The sequence below is a fragment of the Scleropages formosus genome, chromosome 3 (genome assembly GCF_900964775.1).
Source record: "Scleropages formosus chromosome 3, fSclFor1.1, whole genome shotgun sequence".
Lineage (NCBI taxonomy): Eukaryota > Metazoa > Chordata > Actinopteri > Osteoglossiformes > Osteoglossidae > Scleropages > Scleropages formosus.
In genome coordinates this window covers 1831140-1843835 of record NC_041808.1, presented here as the reverse complement: position 1 = coordinate 1843835, position 12696 = coordinate 1831140, and the positions used below count along the sequence as shown (strand labels likewise).

Below are 12696 nucleotides of genomic sequence, written 5' to 3'. Positions count from 1 at the left end.
AAGCATCAAATAAATGAATAAACAGTCACATGCTGCATTTTATTTACAGCAATTATATTGTGCCTGGTACAAAAAATTTGGTGCTCAGCATTAAAATCTAATTAAAGTAGATCGAAATGAAACTTGTGCAATAATAATGTAACAAATGTAATAGTCACTAATACCATTTTTACAGCTTCAGAGAACATGTTCAGAATGGTGTATTAGCCACGGTTCTGGGGCCACAGCTCAGAGGACTCTCCGGGGACATACCACAGTGCCTGGGGGAGTGGGGTGTCATCGTGCCTGACTGGGGCTACGGATACCCTGATGGGACATCAGAGGGTCTTTGTTGCTCTACTGGCACCCCAGGAAGGTTCTGCTGATGCTGTTGTGGTGACATCATGGCCGGATAGTGTGGAAAGGGCCTCTGCAAGAGCCTGCTGGCCATCGTGGCCTGCTGCTATTGCCGATGATGGTGAAAATGCCAGTACTTTTGCTGCAAGCTACACTGCTGTCAATGGAAGGGGCAGGAAGAGAGTGGATCGTGAATCGTGAAGGTGCGATAGCGGCTGGAGAGACAAACCCTTTCCAAGGAAGGGCAGTCGGTGATGGGAAATGGCATCCTCAGGGGGTACATGGAACTGCTGGGTCATACCCAGAATCCCCAGACTGGGAGAGTGAAGTGATCCATGAGGCAGGGGCTGAATTTGGGCAATGGAGCCCAGCTGCGTTTTGGGAAGTGTGGTGGTGTTACAGGGACCCATTTGAAGTTAGGATGCAGCTCCTCTTGCACTTCCAGTCACTGATGCACTTCTAGTTGTCGTTATTGTGGGACTGGGGCAATGCAACAGTGGTCCAGATGGATGACGGCTCAGTGGAGGTGGAGTGTGCAGCACCATCCCTACTGACCTCTGTGGTCCACTGTGGGATATGCAGAGCATCTGAGACTGGCGATTTCCAGTATTTCCTGGCATAAAACACAAAACATAAGTCAAATGAACAATTTAACAAACAGAATCTGCATTGTTAAAACTTTACTGGAAACTTTTCTCCAAAGCACCTTACAATGTTAACATCCTTGCGTTGATTTAACCCATTTATACATCTGGATAATTTTTACTTTTTTCAAGGAAATATGTATGTGTGTGTATGTGTATATATATAAATACACACACACAGAATATATGAGTATGAATGGAGGCTGAGAGACAAAAAAGTGACACCAGTATAGTTTTTTTGTTATTTTCTTGGTGTGGAAGATAATGAAATGTACAGTCATGGGTGTGAACAATAACTTTACCCAGCCTATGTAGGGGCATAATTTAGTCAGTCAGCTGTCAGCTGAATGCAGTCAGGCCTGATTTGGCCAGCCCTGTCCATTAAAATTTCAACTACTGAAACCCGTACCAGCAAAAGTCCATTTGGCAAAACAAAAATTCATTAAGGCACATCATGCCACACTCATTCAAAGTACATAATAGTGTCCTTTTGGGCAGAAATGTTGTCGAAAGCAACAAAAGGGAAATGACACGGGAATAAAGGCAAAAACCCTGTGTATGGATAATGCCGCAAAATCGATAGCGCTGACGAAAAATCGAATAGCTGGACTTATCGTGAAACTGCCCAACACTAAGCATCAATGTAATGAACCTTTAAACGGCTAATCAGATTGAAGTTGAGGAGTTTAACTATCTTGGGGTTTTGTTCATGCGGGAGGGAAGAGGCGAGCCCAAGACTGAAAGACGGATCGGTGCAGTGTCAGCAGTTTTACAGGCACTGTACTGATCTGTGGTGGTGAAGCGGGAGCTGAGTCATCAGACAAATCATATCAATGTGAAAGAAATCTCTATACCTGCCATGCTGTCTCCAGGTATTAGTGGATGACCTGGGATCATTTTGTCATCAGATGTGGCAATTTTCTTAATTGGATCATGGTGTAACAGAGCTGAACTGTTATAGCATATTTGGACATCTGGAACATGACTGAAGTTGGGGGATTTGGAGACTGGTGGACATCTGGAGAGGACGTGAATGGCATATTAAGGTTCATGGAGCTGAAATAGCTGACAGGAGATGAATTTGTACTCAGACGGGCCAGAAAGGATCTGAAAAAAGAAAAGGAGAAACAAAATTCTATTTATTTCTCAAAGGGACACAGAGCGCTCAACAAGAGAACGGTGACACATAATTGATGATGATAAATGAACATAAACTCAAAATAAACAAAAGGAGCTTGCTACAGTAATTATGTGTATTTAACAGATGTAAATAAACCACATTTCTAATTTTCAGCTAGCTACTACTGAAGGTGACTGCTGTTTAATAACTTGTTAAGTTTGGAGAAAAAAAATACAGTTACTTAAACTAACAGGGTGTTTAGTTTCATCAACATAAGATCCAGATATAAATAAGTAAATACAAACATAAAAGGAAGTGGACCGAATCATAAAAAACAAGAAAAAAACAGTTAGGCATTTGAATCGCAAAGGCAGGTAGACAGTGAAATCATACTAACTTGAACTGCCAGTTCAACCAGCAAAAAGCCAGTTGGTCAAACAGATTCGTAGAGGCACGTCTGCGTGAAGCTCCATGGAATTTTCTGAAGACCTCCTGAGAAGATTTCCTGAAGCTCATCAGTCTCATACAGAGGTAAAAGAGTCAATTCCTAAGAGTCTGAAACTCAGTCGAATCTCAGTCAGAGCCATAGTCAAATGGGGAAATGCTGGCACAGTGAACTGTAGGAGTACACGAGTAGCCGTCCTGCCGAAATCTCTCGACACCCAAAACACTAAATAATTAACAGTCCGAAAAGAACCTTAGAACAACATCCAGGGAACTGGAGGCCTCTTTTTCCTCAGTGCAACTCAGTGTTCATGTTTCCACAGTGAGAAAGGCAGTGTGCAAAAGTGAGATACATTGGAGAGAGGCAAGGCGGAAACCACAGCTTGCTAAAGAGAACATGAAAGCTCATACTGTATTCAGTTCACTAAAAGCACCTGGGTGTCTCTCAAGACTTCTGGAGAAAAGTTCTGTAGGCTGATGAATTAAAAGCTGAATTTTCGGAAAACATATGCCCTGTTGTATCTTGCAAAAACCAAATATGGGCATTTCAGAGGAAGAAAACTTCACTTGTAAGAATGGTGGCAGAGTGTGATGGTCTGCGATGTTTTGCTGCCACTGGACCTGGGCAAATAGCTATCAGTGAATGAACCATGAATAACTCTTTGCATCCTAAAATTCTAAAGCTGGTCAGTTTGTGAGTTCAAGCTGAAGCACAGCTGGGTCATGCAGCAAAACAATGATCCAAACATACAAGGTCAACATCAAAATGGTTGAGAAGAGGACAACTACCACTACGTTAGAAAATGGCCTAATCAAAGTGCTAACCTGAATTCGACTGAGATGTGGCCAAACCCGAAAACAGCTGTCAATGTTCAAAAGCCTGCAAATTTTGTTGCGCAAGAGCAGTTCTGCATGGAAGAACAGGCAAAATTCCTCCATAGCTCTGCGAGACCCTGGTCAACAACAAGAGGAAGTGTTTAGTCATTGTCATGGCACAGTCACAACGGTGCTACAGCCACTTGCTGGTTGTCACTGTGAAACTTTTTCACACCTACCACTGCACATTTCATTATATTCCACAACAAGGAAATGGCACAAAAACAATGCCGGTGACACTCTGAACCTTTGATTGCCAGTATATGGCACACCGGAATTTGTTGTGGTTCTCAAGACAATAACAATATACAGGACAGCAAAAAGACTATAACAATGCTCAAAACGGTCACTATATGCAGCAATAATAAATAAAACAACAGGATTGTAAACGCAAGCAGTAGTGCAAATAATCAATGAAATATTCAAATACTTGTAAAAATGACAAAACAATTCTCATGAAATGTCAAAAAGCTGCAAAAATAGGAAAGGTACTTTTTTCACAGCATTGTAGATTATCTGTCCTGTAGCCACATGGGCTGTAGTTAAGCACAGAACAGCAGGTTTTCATTTATTCATTTAGCTGATGCTTTTCTCCAAATTAACTTACAATTATTTGCCCATTTATACAGCTCGGCAATTTTAGGGTAAGTATGATGTTGCTCAGGAGTAATACAGCTGGAGGTGAGATTCAAACCTGTAACTTTTCAATACAAAGGCAGCAGTTCTAACCACTATACTACCAACTTATATTACATTATTTATAGAGTTATAAATACTGTATAATAATCAGTTAGTCAAGTGAGATCAGACATTATGGTAAAAAAAAAAACAGATGCCAGTTTTTCTGAAAAGAACTGATGAATTTAGAAAGAAATGTGGTGAGGAAGTGAAATAGAGAAGACTGCACATGGGGACATGCATTGCATACAATTTTCATAATAGTAAAACAGGAGAAGAAAAAAGTACAAACCAGCCACAGAAATTAATAATAACATCCATTGCTATTATGTTCAATCTGTATACACCTCTGTACGATGTGGCAAGGATTTTTAATTAAAAATCAACAGGGGCTACAAGTCAAAGTTCTGGACAGTGATAAACTGACACTTACCAAGACAGTTGCTGAAAAACAGACAAAATTCTGCAGTAGGGATGCAATTTCAAAAGAATTTAATGAAATAATCACACACACATTGTCTGAAACAGCTCGTCCCAAGCGGGGTCACGGCGAACTGGAGCCTAACCCAGCAACACAGGGCGCAAACCCGCTACACCAACGCACCCCCAGCACAAAATAATGATGAATACAAATACCATTCAGGACATTCCCAGTCTCCAGGTCTAAACATCAGTGAGCCGTTATGGGATGTTTTGAAACAAAAAGTCCGGAGTTGACTTCCATTAAAGAACCAGACCTTTTCATTCTTGAATAAATCAAATATTTCACTACGCACACTGTAACTTAGGACGAACGGAAGTTGTTCTGATGGAACAGGATAGAAATATTCACTGGTTACATGACACTCACATACTGTTCCATGTATTTATTATGGAGGTGCGGTGGCGCAGTGGGTTGGACCGGGTCCTGCTCTGCGGTGGGTCTAAGGTTGGGGTGCCATGCGATGGACTGGCGTCCTGTCCTGGGTGTGTCCCTTCGCCCTATGTTGCCGGGTTAGGCTCTGGCTCCCTGTGACTCCATATAGGACAAGCTGTTCAGACAGTGTGTGTGCGCGTCTGTGTTTTTTTATTACTTTATCTTCCACTCCAACATGGCACCATCAACGTAAAGAAACAATGTCCTTTGAAATAATAACCTAGCAGGCCTATGTAGCCTATTAAGAAGCTTTAGTCGAAAAAAGTGGGCTTTCTCTAAATGAAAGCATTTACAATACCCACACTTGTGCTCCATGACTGATATAAAATTAGTGCATCTGTCACGCCCCCGGGAACGAGCCAGGCAGCCGCACCTGTGTCCACTCAGGAAGACCGGGCATAAAAGTGCTCCGCGTCCACACTCAGGTGGGGATTCTTGCAATCACCTCGTGCTTTGCAGTCTCAGCGTTCTTGCCATTAGTGCCTTGCCTGTTTCCTGTTCCTGACCTTTGCCTGTTCTCCTCGACCACGACTCGGATTACCCGGTCTATGACGTTCGTGCCTCTCAAACCGTCGCCTTGTCCCTGACCTTGATTTCGCCTTGTCCCCGGAACCTGGTTGCTTGAATAAAGCTCACCCGCACTTGGGTCCTCCACTTACCTGTCTCCAGTGTTCGTCCCTGACAGAATTATTGTGGTCATGGATTTGTTTTACTCAGTGCTTTGTTGAGACCTGAAATACAAGGTAAAATAACAATATTTCCTCATCTACAGTACATCAGAACAGAAGAGCTCAGACAGAACACCAGCGCATCCTATACAGTTTTCTCAAAACATACAGCTCAAAGTAAATGAAGCGCATTTCACAGCAGGAAAGAGCTTTAGAACCAGACTCACAATTGAAGATGCACGGTTTCACCAGTACCGTTTCGTCCACAGAACTGAGTCAGTTAAGACATAGAAAGGTGATTGTGACAAACTGAGAAATTAAATGTATATGGAGCTGTCAGGAGATCAGAAACATTTATCATATTAACAGATCTAGTCAAAACTTGTTTCACTTTCAGTTATACAGTCAAGATGTAAAGAAAATATAAGTTTCAGAAGTAGTCAGAGAAAACCGTCAAAATTTTTACTGATTTAGTGACTTGAAATTTGGTGGAATACAAAATCCGTTGTATGTGACCACATTGCTCAGTTCTAAGTCCATTAGTTCCAGTGTTCAGTAGATTTAAATGGAAACAAGGACTGATTTTAGCTCAAACTTCAAAGCATTTTTGCAGACAGAACAATCATAACTTGAGAAAACTGCCAACACATCATCCTCACCATCGCTAGAACAACTAGAATTTTTTAAATTTTTATTTCATAACTGCTATTCTTTAGATCACTTCTGTAGTATCTACAAAATGTATACTGATGATTGGAAATGTAAATATATAAAATAAAGCAATATACAAACCAGGTAAAAGTATAGGCTACAGTTGGGTTTAAGACTGTGATCCCTAAAACACATGCAATGTTTGTCATCACATTATTGATCACCAATGCTCAGGCACACCAAGGATAAACTGTAGACAGTGTAGAAGAGACCTGAATTGATCCAGTCCCACATGCCTTCCTTGTCTGGGTGAGTTTAAATGCCAGCTAATAGTGGAGTGTGGAAACGCAGGCTGCTTTCAGTCTGACACAAATATTTGGAAACAGATAAGTGCAGAAACAAATTAGAAATAATTACACTGAAAAATGTGGCAAATTTTCAGTGCAAACATTTCTAACATAAGGACACAATGAAAACAGGAAGAGTGAAATGACTCACTAAACATGAAAACTAAAATACTGAGAAAAAATGAAACACTGATGAGAATCAAAGAGCATGGACTGGGTTTATATGTTCAAGACTAAAATTGACAGCACTTCTACAAACACAAGAAATTTTGTGCCACAAGAGCCATTCATGATAAAATCAGCTATTAAATATTAACCCAGCATTCATCATAATGGATGTATTATATTTTAAGAAATTGTTCAATTAAACATTAGCTTGTAAATTAATCTGTTAAACACACACACACATTTTCAGAACCGCTCGTCCCATACGGGGTAGCGGGGAACCGGAGCCTACCCGGCAACACACAGGGCGTAAGGCCGAAGGGGGGGGGGACACACCCAGGACGGGACGCCAGTCCGTCACAAGGCACCCCAAGCGGGACTTGAACCCCAGACCCACCGGAGAGCAGGACCCGGTCCAACCCACTGCGCCACCACGCCCCCCATATCTGTTAAACACTTGAAACAAAATAAAGCAACATTGTAACATAAGCAATACCAAGAATTAATTCAACCAAGTCCATTTGTCTTGTGTCTTGTGTCACTTCGTGAGAAGAGCGCTCTATAAAAATAAGTTGAATTGAATTTTAATTATTTACAGAGTTTAACTAAACAAAACATTACAAGGTCCTTAGTACCATGGATGTTACATAATTTGTGTAAGTAACCCGTTATTTTTACTCAAAAAAAAAAAAAAATACGCATTTGTGTAGTTATCCCGTCACAAGTAAACGGATAACATCAGAACCCCAAATTGTAACAGACGTTTTTATCACTTGCGGTATGAGTGTGAAAACACACCCACATGTTTTTCATTATTATGCAGCATAGACTGTATGTATAGTTGCAGAAAAACTAGTAATTAAATAAAAAATCAACACCTTTTCGATACCAAAGTTTCATGGTTTAAGAACCATATCTGTATCAGAGGAGCTACTTGCAGCAGGCCGCACACTTGGACTTGGTGTGCTGTTCCTAAGAGAAGTGAACCATCCAGGAGAAACACCCATCATGGCTGGAGACTTGAGGCACCTGGGAGACCCATAGGGAGACTGCAGGCTTAGAGACAACGGGCCCCTTGTTTGTGAGGATCTGGTAGCAGCAGATGGGAGCCCTGAATCAGCAGCAGTATTGGCAGGTAGCAGGGGGGACTGGCTCCTCATTGTGGACCCCTGAAGTGATCAACTTGAGTTGATGCGATGTGGGGTGGGCAGGAATCGGGATTATCTCAGGATTCAGGAAACACCCAGACCTAGGACTCTCACTTAGACTGGGACTACCGTGCTGCTTAGCCAGTTTTTCCATCTCAGTTCTGCGCATGCCTTGCAGCTGACATATCTCCAAAATGCAGAATATGTCATCTCGTGATAAAAGCCATTCAGGATCACCCTGAAAGTGTTCGGGGTGTTCATTGTGAAGATAGTAAACTTGGAATGGACCTCCTACTGCCATATTAGTGAGTATGTCCTCTTGGGGTTGCACGGCTTCAGATTTTTTAACGTCGACAGTTATGTGATGAAAGTCGAGTCGATGTTGAGTAATCGCTGATGACATCACGAATAAAAACACAGGGGAAGGGAATGCTTTGCAACAACCGACAATCTGTATTGTCAAACTAAATGAATATGCTAACAACATATATATAAAAGAAGTAAGATGGGACATCGTAGCTGGGTTTAAAAAAATGCCTTTTTCTTTGTTTTAAAAATGAAAAACAAATTATGAATTAACTATGTTTAAACACCATTTTCTGCTCAAAATATAATTCTTGCCGTCTTATTTTTTGACTTTGAGTTATTTAGTTTTGTGGTATTCTCGAAACCGCATGTAAACGAATTGAAATCACGCATAATACATCAGTGGGTTCATTGAACATGCTGGCTTCACTCTGAGTTATTGATCATAAGTTAATATGGATCACTATGTGCTGTTCAAAAGCAGCAAGAGAGTGTCCTCTTCTTACAATGTTGGGCTGCGCACAAAATCTTCGGACACTCATTGTAGAACACCCCCACACAGCATCATGTTGTACTAGATTGTCTGCGATCTCACAATATGTTGCTCTAGTTCCATATTTTTTATCATTTGCGCAAATGGCTCCAGAGTGGACATTTTTTCCGAAGATAAGACAGCTAATGAAGCTCACTTTTACATCTAGGTTAGGCTACTTGTTAGACGTTTACGTTTATATTTTTTTAGCAGACAATTTTCTCCAAAGCGACTTCCAATGAACTCTGTGTAGTCTTCTCAGCCCACACACCTTATTCACCAAGGTGACTTACACTGCTAGATACACTACTTAGAATGGGTCGCTCATCCATACATGAGTAGAACACACTCTCTCTTTCTCACTCACACACTATGGGGAACATGAACAGCATGTCTTTGGACTATGGGAGGAAACCCACACAGACATGGGGAGAACGTGCAAAGTCTACGCAACGTATGGATCGATACAGATGGATTGTAACGGTAATCGACACAGTATGTACTGTAACGGATCAAACCTACATCCTCTCGCACCACCCAGGCGCTGTGCCACCTTGCCGTTAGATTGGAAATATTGTGCACTTTAGGGCATTCATCATATTTGGTATTGTGAGATTTTGATTTCTACACTTTGTATGATTAAACAAAAACAGAAAATTAATAAGTCCTTGTTTCCTTTTTGTGTGTGTGCTTAGAAACAATAAAAAGCCATTTTCTCATTTTTCTGCTAGTGAATTTATAATTTGTTTTCATTTTTAAAACAAAAACGAATGAAGTCATCGTAATTCGCATTTTGTTTTTCAATTTCAAATCAATAAAACGAATGAACACAACGTACACGGACCGATTTGGATCGGTCCTCTGCTAGTGTGCTAGCGGCTCTCTTTTCAGATGAGTGTGCATTGCTCTTGTACTTTTGTTATACTTCAGGACAGACTTGCATATTTTGTAAGTGACAGTAACACAGGCCTTAAGGAAGTATTTCCACACACTTGATGAATCACTGCTGGTTTGGTACAATGACCCACCAGGCTCCTCACCTGTTGTCTTCTCAGATGTGTCCATGTTGTTAGTGTCATAATCACGTGATCAGCGACTAGTCGACGTCAAGCTTAAAGCGTCATCGCAGAGTAGTAAAGCCGACAAATAGGGCTAGTCAACTAGTCTCTAATGTCCTCTGGCCAGCCCAAATGTGCCCTGGGGGGGTCGCTGATGTTCCATACCCTCCATTTGCAACACTTCCTTTGACTTGCAAAGGTAGCTACCGACTCCTACACCATTAGGTGGCCCTCTCTGTAGCTGTCCAAAGAACCGTGGTCTCCAGGGCCTTTCTTGATGTATATCTATTATACATCCATTTCTTCCTGTGCCAATTCCACCTCCAGTCATGGGCTCTGGTGCACTCTCTGAGTCTACTAGCTTGCTGTGGTAGTGCAGTGGAGGTCCTTGTGCCATGTAAGGAGGTGGTCCACCCGAGTCAGGCATCATACTGTGGTGGTGGCGGTGCAAACATGGGTGAATTTCCTGCTCTTGTGTCTTCTCCTGATAGTACTCTTCCTGCAGCTTCCTCCAGGATATTTTTTCAGGACTCAACCCTTCTGACCACAGCAGAGACCCCCTGACCTGAAGGTGACAACAGATGCTGATGATGAGGATTAGAAGCATTCTGAGCATTATGGTGGAATAGAAGGTCATGGTGAAATCCCATAATGAGGTGGTCCAAAGGCCCACCTATGTTCTGTGTTTTGCTTTGAGAGATGATAGACTGCAAGAGCTCCTCATGTTTTCTTAATGTTGTGGAGGCAGACAGAACTGTTGAGGACATGTTTCCCTTAGGGCAGATACAGTTCCCAGGGTCACTCTTTCTGTTATTATTTGGTACAACTGCACTGGTATTGTTTCTTTTGTTGATGTTATTACCGGAGGGGTTGCCATTCAGCCATGCCCTGTGGTCTGCTTTCCATTCTCTGCACATCAACCTTTTGATATCCAGTAGAATCTGCAAGGAACGTTCTCGGTGCTCAAGCTGTTCCTTAGAAAGCTAGTTGGCACCCCCAGGTCCACATCTCAGCTTTAAAGCACCCACAGGATCTGTGGGCAGTGACTTTGGGTTGGGGCACAGTGAGACGCCAACACTGGTTCCAGGAAGCAAGCATGGGCTATCAAGCCCTGCAGACTGGCTTCCTCTACTGGCTGCCAAGTGGGAACCAGCACTGTTGCTGCTGTGTGTGGAAATCCCTCTGCAGGCAGTCTGCGGGAAACCATTTTCAACGTACCCTGTAGAGGCTGGAGTTCCAACGGCGTGTAAATGTGCCTCTGCAACAGCCCCAACAGAAGACAGCTGGGATTTGCCACTTTGAGATATAGACATGCCACTTGCAGGGGTGCTGCTGGAACTCAGGCCTCTCAGGTTGGTAAGCTTTCCTGTTGGGCTGTTCTGAAAGAGAAGACAGGAGACTACGTTCAAAAGAAGGCAAATGTAATCAGGGCCTTCAAGAACTTTGCCATTAGCTATCCAAGGTTGAAATGACTTGCTTTGAAACACTCTCCAAATTCCAGACTTGTGACTGCAGAAGTTGGAATTTTCTTTTAAAAGATAGAGACTGAATGTGGGATTTAGGCCTACAAACCGTAAGCTTCAATATCCTGAGCCTTCTCTCAACATCCGGTTTGTGAGCAAGAAATTGTAACAAAATATGGTAAAATGAAATTATTTATTATTTAGTTGATACTTTTGCCCAAAGTAATTTATAACTCTAGGCTTACACAGTGAGGTATTCACAACTATTTAACCATTTATATAGCTGGACAATTTAGAGTAAGCAACATGCTCAGGGGTACTACAAGTAACATAGAAAGCAGGATGAGAACCTGAATCCTTTGAATAGAAGTTGACAGCTGTAATTACTATACTACCCACTGGCCTTGTTTTTCAATTATAAAAATAGATGGGACAAGTGGTTGTTGACAATGGATGGATGGATGGATTCACTGATTGATTGATTGATGGATGGATGGATGGATAAAACAATTGTTTGTAAAGTACTTTCGTTTTGAACAAAAGGCAAAGATGTCATTCACTTCTGTCACGTCCATGTCTACAACGCAACCGACAGCACCCAATGATGCTCCTGCACCTGACTGATCACTCACCCTTTAAAAGACCCTCCTCAGTTCCCATACCTTTGCGGAATCTCGTCAGGGACAACTGCCCTTCTTCATGACACTTCGCTCACACGCTTCGCTAGTTTTCGGTTCACATTTTCCAGTTTTCGACTCCTCGCTTCATTTCCCAACCACGTCCATGGATCCTCGTTCCTGTCCTGTTCGCCACTCGACCGACCTTTCACTAAGTCCCCTGACCTCGCTCATGGATCTTCGCTCTGACCCTGACCGCCGATCAACCAACCCTTCGCCTCTCCCCGACACCGAGAACTCGCCTCATCCCTCGACTCCGGACGAACGACGCTGCACTTGGGTCCAGCCGTCCCGGCTCCCTATGTTTCGCGTGACAATTTCTGAGTTCTCCGAGTTATTGGATTTCTGTTATTGTTTAAATTTTGCTAATCACCCATTGCAAATTACATTTACAATACAGATTAAATTCAAATGCTGAAAAGAAACTGAATTTGGCAAATCATAAACTGTCTCATCTCTATCCAGTTTTGAGCATCCTGTATGGCTTCACTCTCATCTTATAAATAAGTCAAAACATCTTTTTAATAAAAAAAATTAGACATTTAAAAAATTACAGGACAGCATACAGTTCAAAAAAAGAGACTTGCAAGTTAAGGAGTCCCAGTTCCAAATTCCTAAAATGCTCCTACTGTAGAAGGAGTAAAAGAAAGGTAGTTAACCACAGTTA

The 12696-nt window shown here is 42.0% G+C and overlaps 1 long non-coding RNA gene and 1 pseudogene across 1 annotated transcript; both read right to left on the bottom strand.

Moving 5' to 3' along the window:
• Positions 1-89: 89 nt before the first annotated feature.
• On the bottom strand, positions 90-2611 carry LOC108924771 (uncharacterized). The gene is made up of 3 exons (XR_001965329.1): positions 2498-2611; positions 1835-2087; positions 90-949 (listed from the first exon to the last, which is right to left on the bottom strand). It is a non-coding gene; the product is annotated as an uncharacterized LOC108924771 (long non-coding RNA).
• Positions 2612-9998: 7387 nt separating this feature from the next.
• On the bottom strand, positions 9999-12203 carry LOC114910171 (B-cell CLL/lymphoma 9-like protein; annotated as a pseudogene).
• Positions 12204-12696: the final 493 nt, after the last annotated feature.